The sequence below is a fragment of the Momordica charantia genome (assembly GCF_013281855.1).
Source record: "Momordica charantia cultivar OHB3-1 chromosome 5 unlocalized genomic scaffold, Mcharantia_2.0 BLBB01000005.1, whole genome shotgun sequence".
NCBI classification, from domain to species: domain Eukaryota; kingdom Viridiplantae; phylum Streptophyta; class Magnoliopsida; order Cucurbitales; family Cucurbitaceae; genus Momordica; species Momordica charantia.
The window spans coordinates 11,487,092-11,507,883 of NW_028275163.1; the positions used below are offsets into that span (position 1 = coordinate 11,487,092).

The window sequence follows — 20,792 nt, forward strand, 5'->3', positions numbered from 1 at the left end:
AGGAAACCAAGAATTCATGGATATTTTGTCAAATCTCTGGAACAATAAGAGATTGAAATATATTTTTAAGAGCTTTGGTGAGAGATTAGAGTAAGATTAAATGAATAGAAGAGTAGAAATGACCCAATTTCTTTGGACAAATAACCTTGAGAATTGGTTGTGTAACTCCCCAAGAGTTTATCTCATGTACCTCACTCCTTCTTTGAGCTTAGCTGGAGAAATTTGATGAAATCATCTTTCTAACCACATGTTATTCTTCACAGAAATGTTTTTGTGGTCTACTTTGAAGGTAAAGATCTTTTTAGCCTTAGCTCTGAAGTGCCGTTCTTCACGGTAATATTGTTGCAGTCTACTTATTGAATGTAAATGACTGCTCCTTTTAGCCTTCAATTTCAAAATGAAGTTCTTTATGGAATGTTGTATAACAGCCCACTTTGTGCAGTGAAGGACCTTCAAAATTGAAAGATTTCATGCGAGAGAAATGAGATCTCCTCAGTCTGAAGATGGCCTTTGTCTCATGACCCTGCCCCAGCTTTCAAATAATAGTTTTGCCCCAATATTTTAGCAGATGACGGCTTTTGTCTCAATATAGTAATGATCAAATTTGCCCTAGTGTGGAGATTTGCAAAGAAGACCTTGAAGCCTTTGAAATTGTTGTTGTAGATTTCTGTTGATCACCTCAGTCATTGAACTAAAATAGGGTGCAATCATGTATAAAATGCGTAGTCGCCTCTACTGCTGTTCCAAATTATGTCTTTTCTACTGCTCTAGTAAAAATTGCTCTCAGACGAAACTCATCAAAGGAGACTGAGATCTTGAGACTATTTGTCAGGTCGCTAACTTCCCAATTCTCAAAATCACTATCCTCGGTCTTGGAATCACTTTTTACTCAAAAGAAGAAAGTAGACGAAGGATTAAGATAGGAGAACAATAGAAAGGGAAAGAAGGAAGTCAGAGTAGGGAAATTTTGAGCAACTTCAAGTACAAATTCATGAAGCGGTCAATCATAAGAGCCCAATGTTATTTTATTACTTTCAAAGTTCTCAGGGCAACAATAGGAGGATAATTTTTACATTTGCCACGCAATTAGATGTGGCAGGCTTAGTAAAAAGCTTTTATGGTGAATTGGCTAAAATTGTTGTGACGAACTGAGCAAAGGATCTTTTGCAGTAAATGGTCAACTCTCAATGTTGATCTTATTTATCATATATCGGTAGGCTAGGCTCAAGGTAGATTAGGCTTAAAACAGACTAAACTCAAGGTTTTATAGGGGGTGAGTAATTTTGGATTCTCACCTGAAAAAGGCATCATTGCCCCAGTATGATGGTTTACTGGTTTGCACATGAGAAGAAATACGGAGACTAACATAAAGTTGCTTTGGGTTAGGATTTAGCCCGAGAACAAAACTTGAGTTTTGAAAAAAATTATATCTCGTTGAAAACTTTGATTTTTCATTTTTTTATTTTTTATTTCCGTTTTTCACCTTTATTTATTTTTGTTTTTTTGTTTTGTTTCCTCCAAGTGACTTACTATGGTTGGTTTATGATTCTTGCTAAGGTCTCCACTAACAAGAATTATAAGAGTAGACCATATAAAAAAAATATCATTGAAAATCTCAAATCATGTAGTTTTTATTGAGAGCATTTTCAAAGAAAACTATTTTTTTCCACCAATGATATGATATGAGTGATGCATGAGTGAATGTATGACTTTGATTTTTTTTTTTAAGAAAAATAGCTCAATTTCCACATACTCACATTCTTTTTTACAAGTACTTAGCTAAATCATGGGTGACTAAAGCTTCATTGTCGTTTTAACACTAGCAAGCAATCTCAAAGATGACTTCAAATAAGAAATAGACTTTATTGATAGTGGGAAAATATTAAATCCACATTGATAGTCTCGTGAACTCATGATTCTAATGCTTCATGTGTGAACCATCTTCCTTTGAAAAATTTAGTCATCCCGCCTTCATTAGAACCTGCACTTTATGCTTTAGTGAAGTACAGTTTTCAGTTGAATGACCTACAGCTCCTGCATGGTAATCACAGCGGACTTGCGGGTCGTACCACTTTGGATAAGGTGGTCGTAATGGCTCTACGGGTACGGGAGCTAATAGATTACCTTGAAATAATTGGGATAACAACTCGGTATAGGATATTGGGATCGAATGAAAGCTCTCTCGCTTTAGTTGTCTCCGACTACTATGTGACAAATGTTTGTGGATCATCTTGCAGAGTCAATGAGTTTATGGGTACCGTAGAAGGACTGTATGCCACGAATCCTTGTTGGTACTTCCCCTTGCGCTTCGAAACTACTGCCTGAACTTTATTTTTCCTTTTAAAAGAGCTTCTAATCGTTTCAAGGTGTGGCTCTTTATTAATTAAAGGCACTGGCGGTTGTTCTGTTGTTTTTCCCCATCGAACATATTCTTTCCCTGTAGTTTCTTCAGCATTTCTATTGGTAGCATTTTCTTTTTCTTTACCTTTTAAATTAGCCTTTGATGTTTGACCATCTTGGAATGCAAACTCAACCTGACAGATTGTAGGAGCTTGTGGCCTTTCTTGAAAAGCTGAGCGTCATGTAACGAACTGTGTTGGGGGAATCCATCTGTTGATTGACAAAGAGGTGGGTCGACCCTAGGTGATGAATTATTACGAGGTTCGACTAAATTGTTAGGTTGAGAAGTATCCTCAACTGTAACAATATTCTTTAAGACATTTAAAATTTCCATGACTTGCTCTTGAATATTATCGATGTCTTGTCTTATCTTCTTTAGCTCTACATTCTGCACCTCCATGACTTGTTCTTGAATCTCGTCTCTTATTTTCTTTAGCTCAATATTCAATTCTTCCATGACTCGATCGTGGATTTCGTCTCTAATTTTCTTTAGCTCAACATTAAATTCTTCCATGTTATGCTGCTTTATGTACCTTGTATATAAAGAATAGTAAATATGTGGTTCTTAAGCTATTTTTCTAAGAGTTCGTGTTAATTATGATGTAATGGAGAATGCACAGATTTTGATTTTTTAAGATAGAAATTGATATGCATGTGACGATTTTATGCAAATGTTGGATATAAATTAGGGGAAAATTTTGAAATGATTATGAACATGTGAAATGATGCATGCATAAGATTATATAGAGGTTTTTTAGTGATGCGTGAGAACGATGGACATGTAAAATGATAAATGCGAGATATATTCTTTTAATTTTTTGACCTATGAGACATGATGCATGCGAAAGACATAGAGTTTTTTTTTTTTTAATTTTCCTTACGGGGAAAAAAAACTTATTTAAATGTGCTACAAATTGCTCCAAGAATATGATAAATGCTTAATGCAATCATTAATACATTATAAATGCATGCAAATGTAATGGTAGACTCTAACTCACCCTAAGAGAGAGAGACATAAATATGTACATAAAATTAAAGTCTAGGGTTAAAAAAACCGAACTCCTAAGTTTTGGATAGAAGCGAATAAGCTTGAAAGTTTTTGGCGTGCCTACATAGGAATGTTTAGAATCCCTTTGAAATACAACACTTCTATCTAAACTTAAGCAAATAGTTAGGAAGAAATAAGGTAAATGTTTTTTTCCTTTTTTTTTAATTAAAAAAAGTGGTTCATATGGTTACAACTCGGCCAAATTGACCCTATTTTTTTATTTTTTTTAAAAATAAACACAACAAAAATAAGATGTGATATGAATATGAGCGTGAAGTTATGTACTAATGCATCCTAAAGGATAATGGCCCTCAAATCTTCCATATGTTTTGGCAGTATGGTCGACTTGAGTGGAAAATTTCATGCGCCTGCACGGGAACCGAAATTCCACGAAGGTCACACTACTCAGTCTCCGATCTAATCTTAAGGGTAAAGCCTGGGTAGGAGGCTTGTGAATGTCTGTGGGATGCGTGATGATGCAAAATAAAATCGTAATGCATATAAATATTTACAAAAATTGAAAAAAAAAGAAAAAAAAAAGAATAACAAAAATGGACCCAAAACATATTACAATAGGATAATAAACGACGAAATAAATGGCTTGACTCTCTTAAATGTCCCCAGCGGAGTCGCCAAGCTGTCGCAACGTCATCACGACGCGGAGCAGCCGACGTCATCCCCTGAAGGGTCTCTTTCGAGATAAGGGTTTGGAGTTGCCACCAATCATCTACGAGGTGTGATTGGTCACCTAAAAATAAAAACAAGGTCTACGAAAACAGATTGTTGGTTCGGGAGTCGACTGAGCGTAGGGAAGGTGTTAGCACCCTACGACACCCGTTCAAAAACGGTACCACATTTTGTCAAAAATTATCCTATTATTTTATTTGGTAAAAAAAAGAAATATTTTTATTTATTTTAAATGTCCCATATTATATTAATTCACATTTTGTTATAAGATATGAATTAATAGGTATGAGTGGCACGAAAGTCATTAGAAAAATTTTGACACCTCGAGAATATTGGAAGGTTCCAATTCCCGTCATTGGAGTTTTTGAAATAATTATTTAAAAAAAATAATAAATAAAAAATAATTTAAATTTTAGGAAATACTAAGACTTGAACTTGCAACAAGAGTGATAACACTCCAACGCCTCACCAACATGCCACCACCTTGGGATGTAAGTTATGTTCCTTTTCAAAATACATATTTTGTATTTTTGAATTTTGTTAAAAAAAAAAGAAACTCTAAATGAAATCTTTTATTTAAAATAATTATTTAGTAAAAACAACAATAAAATAAAGCATTTAAAGACTCGAACTTGTGTCATAGTGCATTGCCAATGTGACATTGCCTTAGGATACACATTATACTCTTTTTAAAATACAAACCTTTGTATTTTTTAATTTTATTTAAAAAAAAGAAAAAAAAACTATAAACGAAAATTTAAATAAAAAAAACTCTTTATTTTGTATTGGATTTTAAAATTCGTATGAAGCCGTTTTATACAAAAAAAATAATAATAATAAAAATAAATAATCTGATTTAAACAAACTTATTTAAAAAAAATCAATTTTGTTTTATTCAAAAATAGAGGGAGAAACCAATTTAAAAAATAATAATAATAATAAATAATTAATAATAATAAAAAAAAGGCAATGCAGACGAAATGGAAAGAGACAGAGAGGACCTGAACTGAGACTATCATTAGACCATCACGGAGAATCTCTATTTCTCTGTTAAACGGGGTGAAAACTCAATAATTCGTCCCACTATTTCATGCTTTCCCCATCCACTGTTTATCATCCACTTGGGGGACAAGAGAAAAGAAAGGGGAAAAAAATTTAAAAAAAAATAAAACTTTCATAGTTGACTGATGTAATCGAAATAGGGTGGGATGATTGAACTTACCATGTATGAATTGGAATTTGAGGAGATTTCCACAATGAGAGTGAAGTAAAGTTAGATCTGACGCCCAGGCAAATTATCGAAGTTGTGTTATGCGCAAGGAAATTTAAATAAAGCTAATTTCTATGAGATTTGAGATTTGTGTTGCCCTGTTCTCATGTTGTGTTCTTGTCAATGCATGCTCTCTGCTCCTCTTAAATACCCAAAATTTAACGGTAATATGGAAAGTTTAAACAAGATAAAGAGAAAATCAAGGAAAGGAAGCTAGGTGGTGGGTGGTTTTGACTAGGAAAAAAAAAGGATTTTTTCATTTAAAAAAAATAAAATCTTTTAATAAAATCAAATTTTATTTAAACAAATCTAAACAAAATCAATTATTAATTTCTTATTTATAAAATCGAAATCTTTAAACAAATTTAATTTAAGGTAATTTAAACTTTATCTTAAAATTAATAATAAAGTTAACCTATAGTATTTAATAAAATAAAAATTAAATGATTAAAAATAAAACTAAAATGAAGCCGGACCAAATACGGTGTCTACATAACCTATATGTTATATTTTGTGATATAAATGAGATACATGTTATATTTATATATAAATATAATATGCGGTATATATTTATTATAATGTGAAAAATAACAAAGCTCTCAAAATAGAAATATGAAATATATGAGACATATATTTTTTTTAGTTAGTAACTTGATTTTGTGTATGAAAGATAATAATGGATATTTTCTTATAAAAACAGCAACCGTTAGACAACGACGAATGTTCGTTGTATATTCAGTAATCAAGATATAACTTATGGACAATGCAACTAATGTGAAGGGAAGAGAAATACATTGTTGAAACAACATCACACAACAACCAAAAATAGAGACATAACTAAAGGAAATGTAACAAAAATTATGGGGAAAAATAAATAATAATAACAACGGAAAGAAATTTACTCATTTTTTGGGTAAAGATTGTTGTAAAAGAGTAGAAAATGGAGTGCGCATTGGTAAGGAATTGAATAGTAGAAATAAAGTTACGGAGAAGAAACATGAGGTAAAATGGAATAAGAAATCTGGACAAAGAAAAAATAGAAGAATAATTCAAAAATTGTAAAAATTAAATTAAAGCATGCAATTTGTCATAATTAAGCATAAGCATAAATGAAAATATTTTTTAAAATTTAGATTTTCATAATGCCTCCATTAGCTATCATAAATAATATATAAAAAAATGAAAAAGAAAATAGAAAATAATAAAATATGGATGTAACGAAATTAAAGAAGGACAATTTAGGGTTGAAAATCAACTCATTAATCCTTGAGATATAAATTTAAGAATTTCTATAAAATTAAACATATGTGAAATATATAGTTGGGAACTAACCATTATGAAATGAATTTAAAATTATTGACAACGGTGTGCTAAACTTATCATTATCAACAAATTACTTTGATATTTAGTTCTTGATTACGTTTTAAAGTATTTTTCAATCAGAACACTTTGGAAAAAGAAAAAAACAAAAAAAATAAAGAATTTGCAGTTTTATTTTACTCCAAAACAAAGTTATTTCGGAAAATATTGTCATGAAAAAATTGTTTTTGACCATGCTAAAACAACTTCCATCTTAATATGCTTCAATTTCCCCCGCATCGTTTGTATTCTATTTGAATTCTTATATATATATATATATGACACAAACAACTCTGTATTTAGGCTCATACCTCTTTCAAAGGATCTACCGATGAGTATAACTAGAGTTTTTTTGGTAACGTTATTTTTGGATCTGTTCAGTAACGTTTCTGTTTCTACACAATTTTTAGAGTTAAATAATAAATATAAAATAGTTGTCAAATGTTTAAATTTATTAATAAAATTGGAAAAGTGAAATCGACAACGTTACCAAACCATTTATTTCTTGTTTTTTTTTCCTATTTTTAATAAATAAGAACAGAGTCGCGTTTGATAACTATTTCTTGTTTTTATTCTTTCTTTTTTATTGAAAAAATAAATAGAAATTTCTCATTCTACAAAATTTTAAAATTAAAAAAGTAAATTTTTTATATGAAATTTAATTTTAAATTACATATTCAAAATTTTTATGTTATATTTTTTAAATATTTATTGTGCATTTTATAAATCAAGAATAATAAAATAATATGTTAATTTATATTTAAAAAAAAAGAAAGGAACCAGAAACAAAAAAAAAAACTAGAGTTTCCTTTTTTTTATTTCTAAAATTTCTAGCCAATTTAGAGAATGCTTCTTAAAAATGAGAAAAAACAAACAAAATAGTTATTAAAAACACACGTATTTCTGATAAACTAAAAACTAAAAACTAAAAATAAGAACGTTACCTGCTGCTGCTGCTTATGCTTAATTTGTGCAGTCCGCAACTAATGTGACCAAGACAAAACGACAGCTTCACATATTTTCTGTAATTTATTCAATATTATTCTATTTCAAAAGAAATAAACAGTATTCAATATATTATTATGGATATAAATATAATTAGGTCAATAGGGGTTTTTTTTTTCCTTTTTATTCATCTCAATGTCTTAAAAGTTTCAATTTCTTATTGAATATTTTTAAACTTTCTATTTAAATCATATTCAATAATGTCACTGAAATTGAATAGTAAAATAAAGGCATAACATTTGAAATGTCAGCTTGTGTAATATTGTAAATTTTTCTTTCTTTCTTTCTTTTTTTTTTTTTTGTTGTTGTTGAAAAAAGAAGATTTTTCATTGTATTAGTGAAGATGTTGAGCTTTTAATTCATTTAAAAAACAATTTAAATTTTAAATTGGATGGGAAGAATGAACATTTAGCATTTAGTAATAATCTCGTATAAAATATTATTTTTCAAATGTCAAAAACCATTTTATTATTCAATTTAAGGATGTCGTTGGCACAGATTTAAAAGAATATATACAAAAAGAGACAATATTAAAACTAATAAAATGTTTAAGATTATTAAAAAATAATCTATGTATTAGATATCAAATTACGAGTAATGGAGGTATTTGTGTTTGGGATTTTGAGTTGAAATAAAATGGGAGAGTGCAACTTCGTCGCAAGTAATAAGTGAATTTAGTATTCCGAGTATCGATCTTCACGGACAATGAATGTAGTCTTTTTGAGAAAAATAGTAATGATCGGAAAAGTTGTAATTGAATAGAGGTGACAAATAATTCAAGGGAATGTTGATTTTGTTGGTTTAAAATTCAATGGAATAAAGTTCAGCCTTAGTTACTTCAAATTAGCTAGAAAATTTTGGGACTAGCCAAAATGCTCGGCATCTCTCTTGTTATTTAACGACTACGCTTCTTAATCCACTTATAGCTAAGCAATCTCAAAATTTCTAAGTTATTCTAATATATCTATTAAGAAAGTCTCTTAGTTTTGGTTTAAAAATAATTGCAACCTTGGGTCAAGGTCTTATATCTAGGCTACTTGAATGGAACCTTTATATCTAAAGTCTTCCTCCATCCACTCGTTTAATCTCTTAAGTTGTAAAAAGTTCTCAGTATTGCCTATGTTCAAATCTTAATTGTACAAATTAAAACTTAAGCTTTATAAAAACAACATTAAGTGAGGAAGAAGTGAGAGATTACCAATTTACCATTTGTTGTCCCGTTTTAAATAATTAGCTAATCACCTGTAACCGGACTAGAAAAAACGAATTTGGCTCATAATTTTAAAGTAAAGACATAATGTAAAGATTTTGCAAAAGGGAAACATGATTTGAGAAAGAAAAACCGAAGAACAAGATGTAAACGAGAAGTACTAATCCGAATGAACTTTGCCCTTTCTCTCGAGCCTAGGGGAGCAAGAACTCGATATATTCCACAATAATGTATGATTACAAGATGCCAGTGATGAACAAGAAGGAAATGAGATGAAAAAGAATGAAGAACAATGCTGGAATTTATAAATGGAAGCTTATAATAACAAGAACAAAGTAACAACGTTAAAAAGTAAAGGAAGGCAATAAAGAAAAACTTAAATGTAAGGCAATGTAAAACTAATCTATGTCATGTTGAGAAATAACTATAAGAAAGCTCGTAAGGTGATTAAGAATGGTAGAAAGCTTGATGTCAATGAATGAGAAGCAAGCTGGAATTTGTATGAGGTGTGGAGGTTGGTTGATAAGTTGAGAAAAATGTGGAGAAGCAATTCTTAAAAAATCCTTTGACTCAATTTGTTATTGAATAAGCTTCCTTCCAATGCATGAGTGACATGTTGCTTTCTAACTAAATATTTAAGCTTCCTTGCATGGACGACACGTGGTTCTCCTGGGTGTTATTTTCTGCACAAATATTGATTTTTGTTATCTTTCCACTCATAACTATGCTAAAACTCAATATTTATGTAAATAACCTAGGGTGGAATAAAATATCTCAACTTAATATCAATTGGTCATGAAAGCAAGAAAAACAACTCATTCCTAAGTAAAACAAAGCTGAAACTCGTAAATTCAACCTCATTTTACTTTTGTAAACAACGACAATCAATTTGCCTCCAAATTAAATGTAACGCCCCGTATTTTTGTAATTTTTATATGTAGGAAAATTGGTAGTTCGATTATTTTTTAATTGGCAATAAAAATCTTTTATTAATTAAATTAGTAACACTTAAAACTATTTGGTTTAAAATTTAGTTTTAAAGCAATCAATATATATTTTAAGATATTTTATAATTCAAAAAAGAGAAAAAAAAAAGAGATAAATAGAATCTTTTTTTAATTTGAATGTGAATTTGAATTTACATCCTATTCAAATTAAGCTGGCACAGTTCTATAAATAGGACTCCCAAACCAAACCTAATCGTATCCCATAATTCTCCCCAAATATTTTATTTTTTCTTATAGCAACTTTTCTTCTATTTTTTGGGAAATTGATTTAGATCGAGCCAATAAATTCCGTAGATTGAGCCAACATTTATTTTGGATTATTTGTGATTGAATGATATTTAAGGATGTAATTGTTATGTATGTTTGTAATGTTTGCGTCAAAGTATGTTTATTTTATGGGACCTCACGCATATGTATATGGATCATGAAAATGTTATAAAAAGACTTTTTTTTTAAGTTTGTGGTAATTTCTCTACTGTGCGTACTAACTGAAATTGAGGACCTAGGTGGGTGAGACTTAACTCTACTGACTGCATGTCAACTACCATCAGTTTGAGTAGAGTCTCCCAAGAAACTCACCTATGTACCATAATGGAGTTGTGTGTAGGGTTGGACTAATTGCTCACATTGGCCAAAAAGAAAAGGAAAGGAAAATGAAAAGGAAAAGGAAAAGAATTTGACTGATAAAGTTTTAGGTCCAACATGTTCATGTTAGGTGTATACATGTCTGACCCCGTTAGCTGTGTTACTGGATATTTTTAATACTCACCCATTTCCCCTTATTTTTTTTAGGAAATAACCAAGATGTACAAAGTGTTTGACAACAAGTTGTGTCATGGGTTTTCGCTTCCGCGTTAGTTTCATGTTTTATTTTACTTTATTATATTAAGATTCATTTATCTTAATATTATGTTTTATGTAAACTATTTATGGGATCCCAGATAAATTTTTTTTTTAAATTTTATTTTATAAAATTATGTTATAGTATTTTGTTTTATCTATTATCATTCATTTTTAAAAAGGCTTTCAAAATATTGAAAGCGTAGTAACGTCCCTTAGAAGTTCAAGTCTCAAAAAGTCAGGCCATTACATTAAATATGAATGAAAAGATAGTAGTTCATTCTCGCAAAAAAAAAAAAAAAAAAGTCCTGGTCCTTCTATAAAGAAAGAAAGAAAAAAGAAACTTTGGGTCTGGAATATATCTCTTGCTCTCAGTATTCTTCTCTCTCGATCTCCTCGTTCTCTTTGAAATATTTCTCTCACTCACAGTATTATTCTTCTCACTCTCTCTCTCGTTCTCTTTGAAATATTTCTCACTCTAGGTATTGTTCTCTCTCACATTCCCTTTGAAATATTTATCTCGCTCTCGATATCATTCTTTGTGATGCATATCCATCGCTCACAAACTCGCTCTCGATGAAATTATTATACTATCAATGTATCAGTAAGCGGACTAAACCTAAACTTCCCGTCCTCTCTCTCTATTCAATTTTGGATATATCAACACTCAAACTAGTGAAGAATAAACAGATTGAAGTCATAACATTTCAATTGAACCCATAACTGACAAATTCAAAATCAGAAGAAATCAATCACACGTAAAGTCGACGAGAAACGAAATGTCCAAAGAACGAAATAAGAAGGAACTATAAGGAACGCAAATAGCCCAAAACGATAATCAACTGGAAGATACACACCGTGGACAGCGAACAAGGCTGTTTAATCAAACGAAAAACTAGAAACACTAATGTTATAGAGAAGGATCGGAGATAAGCGAGGAGGAGATATGAAGATAAAGAGCATGGAGATAGAGAGGGCTGACCAGGAGTCAAAAAAAATTTTAAATGAAAAAAAAGGAAAATGAAATTATTAACCAAGTTAGTAGAGGGGCAAAGATAGTAGTCTGGGTGATGTCAGCAAAATATTAGAAAACTAAGAATACTCAGGCTAAAAACCTATTACATTTGTAGGGGTGGATCGTTCAATTTCATTCAATTTAATTGATTCATAAATCAATTCGGATATTTTGTTCAACATCTTAGATTTTTTTATCGATTTGAATTTGTGGTGGTGGGTTGACTGAATTTTAGATTGTGAATTTTTGTTCAATGAAATTTTGGTGGTGGTTTTGGTAAAAGACTACTCCTCTAAATCCATCTGCTTTTTGCTACTCCACAAAAATCTTCAGCTGATGACTGATGGAAGGACTCACACACAAGAGTTTCTCACGATGAGTGAGCATTGTGCTCATTGTGCAAAAAGAATGGTCATTGGAAGGCTAAGTGTCCATTATTGCTTAATAAGCTTGGTAAATTGCAACATAAGTAACATCAACAACAACCCTTACAACATACTTCATGGACATATTGATCATTTCAATCCAATAATGGAATAGTCACTCCATCTTGATACCCATACATGTTTGAGAAATTTCAGAAGTTCCTAGTTTCACAACCTCGTATTATGTCTGCCTCCTCTTCTACAGTTTGTCATCGCTTAGTACTTCAAGTATATCATCTACCTTATGGGTCTTGGATTCAGGTGCATCTCATCATGTCTCCTAATTTGACCTCTTTTGTTTATTTGTCTTATTCTCTTCTAAACCTTATAGGTCACGTGACTGTTAATGGTACTCCTATGTCATTAGTAAGTATTGGCTCAATTGTTACACCTTTTGTGTCTCTCTCTGATGTTTACTATATCCCTAGCCTCACTTTGAACCTTGTCTCTGTTATTTAATTATATAAATATGGATACTTAATTTCTTTTTCTTCTTCCATTTGTTCAATGGAGGACTCACAAACTCAGAAGAAGATTGGGACAGGCTGTAGGTAGGCAGACTCTATGTTTTAGATCAACTTAAATCATCATGTGTTGCAGCTTCTAGCATGAATTCATCATCAGTTCGCTTGAGTAGTTCACCCTTAACTTTTTATTTGCGGCATTCTCATTTGGCTCATGTTTCTACATCTTGTTTGCGTTTCTTAGTATCTATAAGAGCTCTAGAATATTTAGACAATCATGATTATTTCTGATTCTAGTGGTCGTAAACTAGAAAAATTCTCAGCCTTACCTTTTAATAATGGTACTTCATTTTCTCTTGCTCTATTTGATCTTGTGCATTCTTAACTGAGGGGATTGTCTCATGTACCCACTAAAGGGGATTTTAGATATTATATTTCGTTAATTGATGATTGCTCGCATTATACTTGGGTTTATCTTATGAAACATAGGTCTGACTATCTTAATATTTTCAACAAGTTTTGAGCTCTTGTGAAAACTCAACATTATGTTATCATAGAGTGTTTTCGTTATGATAGGGGGATGAACACACTTCTAATTATTTTTCCCATTTAGTTGTTTTGAATGAGACTTTACATTAGACCTCTTGTATTGATACTCCTCAGCAAAATGATGTTGCTAAGAGAAAACGTCGTCATCTTGTTGAAACACCCTGGTCACTATTATTATCAGTCGATGTTCCTAGTGAATTTTGATGGGAAGCAATTTTTACCGACGCGCCTGTGGTGAATACAATTTCAACCTCGCATACTTCAAGCTTGTCTTCTTTTAAAAATTTGTAAAGACATGTACCTGATTATTCCTCGTTGCATGTCTTTGGTTGTACTTGTTTTGTTCTTCGCCCATAGGTCGAGTGCAATAAATTGTCTCCTAACTTAAATTTATGTGTTTTTTTTTTTGGGTTATGGTGTTGGTTAAAGGGATATCATTATATTGATTCAATTAGTAAAAAATTATGCGTGCCTTGTCATGTGTTTTTAGAACATTTTTTTTTCTCTATTCCTGCTAGTTCCCCTCATTTGTCACATTTAGATTTCATTCACATTGATCCTTTTCAATACTAACATTGAAGAAACTTCATCCACTACATCAGCTTCCCCTACTAATGGCTCAACACACTTTGATACTTTAGTTATTGATATATCCACATTCCACTCTCCACTTCCTATGATTTCTCAATCATCTCCTGAGGTTGCGAATGCTCCTCCACTTCATCAGTCCCCCCATGTTTGAAAGCCTATTATACTATCGTATTTTGTTTACTTCTTTTATTCTAGTTCTTTTGCTTCTTTTATTACTTTAATTCATCGTCTCTCTGAATTTTATCTTTTAGAGCGGCTATTTGTGATCCATTTTGGCAGGATACTATGGTTGAGGAAGTTACTGCTCTACATTAGACTCATACATAGGATTTGGTACTGCTACCATCTAGAAAACGTATTATTGGCTCTCGTTAGGCCTATAAGATTAAAACTAAATCTAATGGATCAATTGAGCAATACAAAACTTGATTAGTTGCTAAAAGCTACTCCCAGGAGTATGACATGGATTATGAAGAAACATTTGCTCCTGTTGCAAAAATAATGATTACAGTGGCCTCTGTTCGGCGATGGAAAATGTATAAGATGGATGTCAAGAATGTCTTTTTAAATGGTGACCTTCATGAAGAAGTTTATATTACTCTTCCTCCCATGTGTTGCTCACCAAATCGGTGAAGTTTGTAGGCTTCTAAAAGTACTTTATCGGCTAAACAACCATCTCGTGCTTGGTTTGAGAAGGTCTCCATAATCGTTACTTCACTTGGTTTTATCTCTAGTCGTTATGATTCACATTGTTTCTCAAAAGTACAGGTGCATGTCGCATTTTATTGTCATTGAATGTTGATGACATGACCATTATTGGTGACGTAACGCTCCAGCACATTCAAAGTTGTGCGACCATCCAACTTTTGAGGATGAAAGTTTTTTAAGGTGGGTAGTCTATAACACCCTACGTTTCTCAAACTGGTTTAACTTTAGCCCGTGACTTATTCTTGAAATATTTTCTTAGTTGCGGCAATTTTAAGTTTTAATTGTTTCCTGCTTAAGGTCGTTCAACGACTTTTAATTTGTTTTGGCCTAGTGGTTAAAGAGACTAATTCAATTTGGAGAATTGAATCCATGGGTTGTGAAGATCAGTGTTAGAATTTAAGAAGGTAGTTCGTTGTTAGATAACTCAGGTTTCAAATTGAGTTATGTAATCTTTTTCCTAATTATTTTAAGAGTTTATTTGGAAAATCCTTTAGTTTAAGTATTTACTTTATTTTTAGCTATCTCGTGGAATTTTGTTTGGGAAAAGGGAAATTTTAGGAATTAGACCCTAAGATATTTCTTTTAAGAAATATGAGACTTTTTATCATTTTGGAAAATACGAAATAAAAAGGAAAGAAAGGGAAAAATAAAACAAAAAGGAGAGAAAATTCTAAGGCCAGTTTAATCACCCGCAATTATAATGGAATGAATCGGAATGAAAATGGATCGAAATGAAATCAATCGGAATGAGAATGTTATTCCTTTGATGTTGTTTACCAGAAATTTTCTGGAATCGTAATCAGAATTATTTTGATGTTGTATAACAAAATTGTCTGAAATCGAAATTAGAATCAGATATATAACAATTACTAGTATACCAATTTATTCTTTTTAGCTGAATACAAATATGCTAATCTTTTTCAGTTACCCTAATAATAAATTTTAATTTAATTTATTACTATATTATTGATATTAAACATTTTTTTATTATAACAATTTATTTAATATTAATAAATACTAAACAATTATAATAAAATTACATCAAATAAAATATTTTTTATTTGAACAACCATAATTTCATATAACATATTATTAAATTTTATTATTCTAACATTTTAAAATAATAATTTCTATTTTAAAAAATGTATTGATATCAATTAATATAAATTAATAATATTATATAAAAATTGAAATATAAATGGAGAAGAAATTATAAAAGTATAAAAAAAATAATTAAAAATTTTACGAGTCTAATTAATAGATGAGAGAGAAAGGCTAAAAGTTGTAAATTAATTATAATATATATGTGGGTCACACAGAATAAAGAATGAGAATGAGATTGATAGAGTTGTACGAGTGTAATAGAATTATTACCCTTTTAGGGAATGAGATTACAAAGTTTGAGGTGGGTCCCACCATTTATTTCATTTCTACAATTTGGTAAACATCATAAAAAAGAATGAAAGTTTTCATTATGATTTCTTGATCACGATTTCGGGTAAGTAAATGAGGCCTAAGTTCTTTTCCTTTCCCCTTTTTGTTGCAACCGCCAGCCCTCCCCTCTAGGTTTCTTTTCGGCAAAAGCCCTTCCTCCAACGAGCGCAAATGTGGGGCGACGTCTTCCTTGCGACATTCCAATGACACTTCACGACAAAGTAACACAAAGTAGCATTAGCAACCTCCCATGACCCACGAGCGACATGTTCTCCTCAGAACATTGCAAATAGCAGTGGCGACACAACAAGCGGCAACGCGGGAAATCTCCAGACCCGACATCCTCCAGCGGCAATGTTCTCCCAGTAGAATCGACGGCACGACGGCAACATCCAACAAGTCTGGTGGCGTCTTCGAGCAGATTTAGAGGCTTCATTCCTTCTCCAGTGATTTTTGCCACGGATTCAACAAACCAGTGGTGGTGCATTCTTAACAGAATCGATTAGCGGTGGCGACAATAGCCTTCTTCTCTAACAACCCCTTAGGCGACGAGCGGATCCAACGATATCCCAATAGCGAACAGTAGTAGGTTCCTCCTCCAGCGATCAGATTCTACAGCAGGCTCTTTCCCGACGTGGATAGAAGCGCCGGCGCAGCGGGTTTCTTTCCTCCAGAACCTTAAGCCCATATCTGGGACCCACAAGCAGTGCGTGCAAGACCCCGCTGCAACACCCCTCCCTAATGCAAACACCAGCCTTCTGATGACGCTCGGTGTTAACCCACCCTTGCTCGGACTTAAATTCGTGATACTCACTCCTTCTCGGCATTAGACCAGCAAGCCTGAACCTTTTCGAGCTCGATTCTACAAGTGTCGGACTCCTTCGCATTGACACAATCGTAGCCAAGTGTTTTGAATGAGGTTATGTAGGTAAATATTAGCATTGACTTTTTATTACAAAAATATGTGTTGATAGGTTTGTTTGACCACGATTTTGAACCCTTTCCCATCATTATTTGCCAAAAATAACTACATATTCTTAAAGTAGAATATGCATAGAACATTTATGGATAAATTGCAATATATAGTACTTTAGGAAACAAAGGAGAAAAACATGGTCAAAGTTCGAAGAAAATCACAGTTTCATGTTGATAAGTTTATTTTTCCTGCTGATTTCATAATTTTGGATTGTGAAGGAGAGAGCTTGAACCTGAAAACGAGCTTGGAAGAGACGATTTGCTGCTGGAGGAATGACTTTCTTATATAGGCCCTTGAGTTGGTTGAACTTCCCACCATTTTAGGTGGAAATGAGTTACCTGACTCACACTTCTCAACGTTGGACTTTAGTATATAATTCATAATTTTGAATTAAACCCAGAAAACTGTTATTTTCTTCTAGCACAATTTTGGAGTCCAATTTTACCAAAATGTGTGTTTTGGTTAATGAAGGGCAAGAAGGACATTTCCTACGTGTTTGAATCAAGCTACAACCGTGAGTCTAAGTCAAATAGAGGTTGTAATTAGGTGAATCTTAACTCATTTCCACCTAAAATGGTGGGAAGTTCAACCAACTCAATGGCCTATATAAGAAAGTCATTCCTCCAGCAGCAAATCATCCCTTCCAAGCTCGTTTTCAGCTTCATTTACCTTATCCTTCGTTGTAGATCTTGTTCTTAGGCTTTAATTTTATATTTTGGTTGTTATTTCCTTGTATTTTCATACTTTTGCTTACCGTATTGCTTTTAATTCAAGTTCTACCTTTTGTTCTTCATTTATTATGTTCTTCTTACGTTCTTTAGCGATTTACACTCCCCACGCTTGAAAGAGAAGAGAGTCACGCTAGAACTCCTTGTACGGCTTATTTATTCGTTTTAAGTCGATGAAAAATACTTCATTTATGTTTTCGTGTTTTTCTTTCCTTTAATTATGCACTAAATTAGTTATCAACCTATTTGTGGAATGCCTTAGTCAAAATGATTTGATTTTCAACACGCTCGGGATTTTGCTCATAATTGTGCCTGACACTTTTTTGGGTTGGTTTTTAAAAACTTCTTTTTACGTCTTTTTTCTATGTGGCCAATGGGAACTTGATTTATACACTAAAGTCCAACTTTGAGAAGGGTGAGTCAGGTAAAATAATAGGAAACCAATATGGGATGTGACTTAGACATAAGCGCATAAAACATGGTCCTAGACATAGGTGGTCTGACCCATTATGCAAATGAGTTGATAAACATTCTCTAGAATTGTAATCACATCAAGAAATACTATTTTAGATTACCCTGATCTCTACAGCAACCAAAAACGGTAGTGAAAGAGTAGAACTCAAAATCCCAAGAAATGCCAGAATTGGGCCTAGTGCAATTTTCCAATATAATACCCTTCTTTATTATAGAATTTTATTTAATTAAAAATGTGGTCAACTAGATATTTTTTTTAAGAAAATGAAGAAATGATAAAGACGTTGGAAAATCTTAAAAAGAGGTAAAAAAAATAATAAATAGAAAGGAAAAAAAAACGTGAAGGGTTGGGGAGTAAGAGAGAGAAAATGAAGATAAGAAAGAGAGAGAAAAGAAGATAAGGGAGAGAGAAAAAGACAGAACAAAAAAAAGGAAAAGAGGAGGAAGAAAGGGAGGTTATGGGAGAAGAAGAAGAAAGGAAAGGGAAGAGACAAGGTTTCAAAATAGTCGGAAAAACGTGGATAACACCGAAAAACGGATCTTGAAGTTTAATAGGCAACGTTTTGAGGGTCGGTAAGTCGGTTTTCCTTTCCGTTAGCTATTTTTCAAGGAAAGTAAATATGGGTTTTCTTCCTTTTGCTCAATAACTCCTTCGGTCCTTCATTTTTTTGTGAAATCTCTGTTTGGGAGGAAGTGTGAAAGAAGAAAAGAAGGTAAATTTACTTCCAATGTGTTGGTATTTTTCACGGAAGGGGAAATTTGACTTAGGTAAGGATATGGGTTAAATGGTAGAGATTGGTAAATTGAAGAAGAATCCTTGGATGAGTGAGGAGTAAATTTTGTAATAAAAGTAAGTCTTTTGCCATAAAACTAAATGAGGAGAAAAAAAGACGTATTAGTACGAAATTAGGAATTACACTTTTGTTCAAACCAATTGTCATGGAAGAGAATAAGTATGGAGTGAGTTTAGAATTTATTCTCCTAAAATTATTAATTCATGTTAGTGTTAAAATTGATGTTACAGGTGAAGCAGAGATCGAAACGGCTTACAACCCTAACTCTTCATGCCAACAGTCCTGTGAGTGGTTACTTTATGAAATATTTTCATTATGGTGATAAATGTGAATTTGAGTTATAGAATCTAGAACAGTTCATGATTTATGCAAATGAGAGAGCTTCACATACTAGGGAGATGACAAGAATTTATGTTTATTAAGTGAATTATTCTATTCTAGCAAGCAGTGAAATTCTGGAGTATGAAGAGGTGAATTGCGATTACTTAGTTGAACTTATGATTTTAGTACTATGGAAAATCGGGGTAATTATATTCATGAACGAATGGAGTTACTATGACATAGTTTACCCTTGGTTTGGTCTATTAAGAGTTGAATTTAGCAATTTATGGATTTAACATAATTGACAAAGTTCAAGTTATGTTTGACATTTTATAATTATTCGTAAATTTGAAATGATGATAGTAGTAAAGCTGTTGATTCCATTGAAAAGAATAGTGATTGATTAATGAACTATGACTACAACATCATATTACAAGTTGATGGCATTAGAACAATCTTGGCTATAGTGTTGTTTGTGAACATGAGTATCATGGTGGAAATCAATTCCAAGGACTAGATTGTATATCCATTGTGATTTCCACTATACATGTATAAATGTACCCTATAGAATATATATGAATGAATTGTTCTGTTTCACGTTTTGGGGTGTTCTCGACGTGTTGTATGACCAGTTTGCTCTATTATGTCTCTTGAGATTATTGATACATAGCAAGACCAGGATTTTCTCTGCTGTGTATCTTGAGATTAGCGATACATAGTAAGACTAGAATTGCTCTACTACACACCTTGAAATCTCTTGGTATGTAGTATGACCAGTTGCTCTGCTATGTGTGGAAGTAAAGTTCATGCATAATATGACCAGTTTTCTCTACTATACCCGTTGAGATCTTCCGTGTATAGTTACGACCAGTTACTCTACTGTGAGTATCAATGTTACTCTATGCCAGCATGACTAGTTTGAGCACAAAGATGATGAAGAGTACTAAACTCATATTTTAGCTTAACTAATAAATCGTTTTTGTTTTCATGAACTTAAAATTGATATATGTATTTCAAGCTGCACGCTACAACATGTACGTAATAAGTACTTAACTCAAAAATGTGTTGTTATATATACATATTTTCATTTAAATATGGTGCCCGATTCCTGCTTAATATTCTACCACTCACTACGTTGTTAGCTCACCCTTTTCTCTTGTTTTTGTTTGGTCTATTCTACCAAGCAGCACTTGAGTTTCAAGAACCTACTGTGTTCAATAGCACCACCGAGTTCCTTACCTAGATCTAATGTTGTTTTGTATGTGCATGTAGTGGAGATGCATTACTTTATTTGGAGTTATATTGTAACTAATTTTGGCTAGCATATCTTTAATGACGTTATCAAAATTTTGAGAGTTATGATGAATTGTAAACTAAGCCATAGACATACTGTCGTGACTTTTGTGATGTGACGTTTTCTTTTAAGATTTCTTTTGAATTAGAACTTGGTTGGTGTGTCACGAGGCACACTTGTGGTAGTTTGGAAA

General features: G+C 32.2%; 1 long non-coding RNA gene across 1 annotated transcript; it reads left to right on the forward strand.

Annotated features, from left to right (window-relative positions):
• Nucleotides 1-18,485: 18,485 nt before the first annotated feature.
• LOC111022953 (uncharacterized) lies at nt 18,486-20,792 on the forward strand. The gene is made up of 2 exons (XR_002603046.2): nt 18,486-18,763; nt 19,215-20,792. It is a non-coding gene; the product is annotated as an uncharacterized LOC111022953 (long non-coding RNA).